Source organism: Stigmatopora nigra, chromosome 14 (assembly GCF_051989575.1).
Source record: "Stigmatopora nigra isolate UIUO_SnigA chromosome 14, RoL_Snig_1.1, whole genome shotgun sequence".
In the NCBI taxonomy this organism is placed as follows: domain Eukaryota; kingdom Metazoa; phylum Chordata; class Actinopteri; order Syngnathiformes; family Syngnathidae; genus Stigmatopora; species Stigmatopora nigra.
This window is the reverse complement of record NC_135521.1, coordinates 1,716,221-1,720,620: the sequence shown is the minus strand read 5'-3', so window position 1 is coordinate 1,720,620 and position 4,400 is coordinate 1,716,221.

Sequence of the window (4,400 nt, the reverse complement as noted above, 5' to 3'; positions counted from 1 at the left end):
TTAGTCCGTTTAGACACTTTTGTGCAATCCTTAAAAAAATATTTTAGATATAATCTCCATCACTTCCACTTAACAGAGCAAAATAACGCTTGTGCTAAACTTTAGACACCCTCTCATCTATCATGTCATGTCTTTAGGGCATTTTCCATATTTCCTTTGTTTTCTGTAGGTAATTTATAGCAAATTTGAATCCTCATGGTAACAATGAACAGATAATGATGGCAATTGTATGCTTGGTAAGATGATTGGCAATGAAGTGTTGTATGTGTTGAAATTTAAGCGTTCAAACTGAAACATGACCACCATCACGCCCTCTCTATAGACACTTAGCCAAGTTGCTGTTGGCTAATGATCCACCTGGTCTTTGTTCTAAAAACATTCACCAAAAAAATTCCACTATGGACAGACCACCTTATAAATCCTGAAATATTGAATTATTCAATCATCAGGTCTTTTGCTTAAATAGAGTTATAGAATCCCTTTTTTGTGTCTTTTCTGAGAATGGCAGTGGATTAAGTGGCTTTGAAAGCAAACAGATGAACAAAACAAAAGACAGTATCTCCCCAACCAGGTGTCGGCCCCAAACCGAGACTACAAACGTTATAGAAAGTGCCCGAGCTAGATGGGGTCATTCCGACCCCACGTGCATTGTTTCGCTCGAGTGGACGTCTTAGGAATTGTCTCGGCGGGATTTTTGGTGTGGAGAGCTGTCACCAGTGTTGACAGGCCAGCGTCGCCCTTGGCTTTGCCGCTGTTTGGACAGGTGTTTTTTGCAAAGAAAACAAGCGTAAAGCATTTCCAAGCTCAGACCCGCAACACATTGTCGCGTCTCTTCAGACGGAAGCAAAGAATATCGACGGCGGTGGCGGAATAATGCCCAGGAAGGGGCCAGGCTTAGTTTTTAGGTCGGATGGCTGGAAATTGAACTTTCCTTCCTGTTTGTTCAATGACTTCGTGTGAGGCATTTTTTGTGATGTGATGCCAATACTTAACATTCCTGATGTAAGAGGTCAGCGTTTGACATAAAACACGATCGATTTTACAAAACTAATTTATGTGGAAAACTAATTGATATTGGAAATTGGGCCTGAGTAATTTATTTTTAGAGGATCGTCATTGGGTCTAACAAATCGGGTTTTAAATTGTCTTTTTTTAACTCGTATGTCGTAGACTTCCAATCCAATAGAAATTGGAGGGCTGGCAGGGATCGTTCCATGTTGAAGATGATCTTTGAATGGCAGTGCAATGCCGGTCTTCCCATTTGAGACCAGTTTGATGCCCGGTTAAGGGTTACGATCCAAATAATCCCAAAAAATCCCAAAAATTCTCAGCAGTTTGACAGCTTTCGCTCAGAAATTGAATCACTTCGTCACCCCTCTTCCATTCACCGACCTTTCTCTCCATATTTACCATCTGCTTCTTCTCATCCTTTCCGTCTGCTCTCCGTGGTTTTTCAATGACAGTCCCTAAGTAAAAGAAACATGTTAAGTAATCTGGTTAGAGGCCCATAGTTGTGGCCTGTGCCTTTGTTCTTGTGGGCAGCCATGGGCCAACACCCTTATGATTACCCACTCACCCTTCTTCCGTTCTGCACCTGTGCCAAAATATTCAAGGAATAAGTAGGACCGACGTCAAACCCTTCTGAAGAGCCGCCATCGTCATTTCTGTCCACTGACTTTCGAGTCTTAGAAGTCTTTTTCCCAGGGTGGGTGTCCCAGGGTCCGCTAGTCCCCCGGTCAATTGGGTTCCCCGTTTGCTAGTTTGTCCGCCTGTCTCCTCGCAGCTGAAAGGACGGTGATTTATTTTCAGGGCACGGATGTGGGCATTTAGAAGGGTCATATTTATAGAGCGCTCGGTCTGGTGGGAGGACCCTGCCAGTAAAAACACGCGGATTCCCAAAAAAGGAAACTCGGCGACAGAAAAGTCAAAATCTTCCTGGTGTGGATTGGCGCTATTTTCTGTGGGCGGGTGAATGAATAGCAGTTAAACACGACAGGTCCTGGAAATCTTTTTCATGCAAAAGGAATACAATACAGACTAGACTACTGTAGTAGTGGTTGTTTAAAAGACCAAAAGAATCCAAAGAAAACCTGGCAAAACCGCAGAGTGTACATTAATTGTTTGTATTATTGTATGATGAAGTAAGAACTTTGTTAAATGAAATGGTGGTCAGGACATTTTTTAATGGCGGCAGGAGAATAAATCTGAACTTTCTGAACTCTGGTTTTTACGCTCGTTGTTGTACTGGGAGGAATAAAGTTGCTATGAGAAATTGTGCCGATGTACTTGAGTCAAATAGTTGAAAGTCAAGACGTGTTGTCTTTGGCAGGACTTTTAGTTATAGTCTTTGTCTTTTGGAGGGAATTGCTTGGTCTTAGTCATACGTGAGTCATTTTTAGATGTGTCAATCTAGTTTTACTTCATGAAAGCTTTAGTCAGTACGAATTCATAGGTTTAAATCTCATTTGTGTATGCTTGTCAAATGCAAATGTATTTAATCATATTAGCATTTCTCTGATGTCTCATTTTAGTCTTTAACTTACAGTGCCAAACTTCTCGTTCTGCTTCAGTCTTCCGAGAGACCCTCTTAACCCGTTATCGTTACGCCAACGACATAAAAAGTCCCCGTTACTTAAAACAACACTGAAACGAGGTAACAGCGGGTCAAGTTCAAATGTAGTCCAACAGTAAAAGCACACGTTTCTGGGAAAATAAGTAGCTCGCACTCTTGTCTGAAGCACCAAGTCAGTTCAGATCGTGTGTCAAAATAGTAACAAGTTATGGAAAATCAATGTCTAGAAACGTTCATCTGTCTTCATCCAGATCCTATCATTGTGTCCCGTGTTTAAAAACACCTCCAAGTGCCAGCATCTGCAGCCACAATGGCTACATGAAGCCCCCTCTCACCTGACTGTCTGACACCCTGGAACCCGACCTGGCTTCCATTGTCCTTATTTCCTTGCCACCACTTCTCCCTCCAAACGACATCAGGTTCCGCAACGGTTCCATGACTTGACCGTGAAGCCCTTCTTACTTATGTTATTACATACAACCCCCCAAAAGACCCCTCAGATGACTCATCAGAGTTGTTATGTTGGGTTTTAATATTGGTCAAGACATAGAAATAGCCCAAACAGCCAATAAAAGCAGGAGTTCTTGGCGTAGGCCATGACGAAAGCAGTCCTTAAATCACAGGCGAACAACTTGGCCTTGTTTTGGCGGCAGGGAAACTGCAACCAGTTTCACGGCTGGACTACTTGTGCTTGGGGTGCCGTACCTTCATTTCCATCGATAATTTCCTCTTCACGGCTGATGACCTGCGAGCCCTCAGACCTGACTGCTTCTGATTAACTCCAATGCGTCCTAAATGGGAAAGCAGCAGGGTTTGAACCACCCCTGGCATGAACTCCTACCAAACTCCAGGGTTGTTCTACACTAGCTGCATTGTATTGACCTAAGAAAAAAAATCTAAAAGTCACCTTCCATTATAGTCATGCTTTCAATATGAAGTCGCCACTTCTCGCAACACTCCATTTCTTGCTTCGTTGTGACGAGATGTTTGCACCAGGAAATGAGCAAGGCACTGTCTTGAAACATTTCCAGAAAAGATCCTCGATTCAAACTGTAAGCTTACCTTGATTTGATATTGTTGTTGGCTGGTCCAGGAGAGAGCCAGTCCGTTGATGTTACGGTCCTTAAATACGAAGCTCAATCGCCCCTGACAGCTAGACTTCTCCCTGCTGGGATGCTGTTTAAGGGAGCTCTGAAAGGTAGAAACTAGTGGATTTTAACCACAGTTCGGCTTGACTGAAATAGTGAAATTGGGAATTGTGAAAACGCTGTCTCAGAATCAGAACTTAATGCCGTTAAGCACGATTCTGTTACATAAAGTGTCTCCGCCAGATCAGGTTTCATAGTCTCAGCGGCACCCGAGGCCCTGACAGAAGTCTGCGTCAACAAGCTGTCGTCAGTCCGAACTCCAGCTTTGGGACAAAACGACAAGACGGCAGCCTGATTGATACTTTTCCAACATGGATTGTAAATGGACATTTGCCAATTCCGTCACTTTGTAAGAATCCCGTTGTGGTAGACTGAATTTGAGACGCTGTTCGAGATGGCTGGCAAATTCTGGGGTGGATATTCTACCCAAAACTGAAACAATTTCGATATCTACCTTGCAGGACAATTATCATCGACCCACTGAATCTATTACAAATTCAAGAAGAATGTCTGTAAACGTGAAGCTTATTTTCCTAGATCACCATTGTGTTGTCCTCTTAATTTCAGGTTTTCTTTTGTTCTTAAGGCCACATATTTTCACCCTCCCTTCCGAGTGCCACAATAGAACATCTGGAGCTACATTGAAACTTTTCACCGTGGGTTTAAGTACTACGACCCTT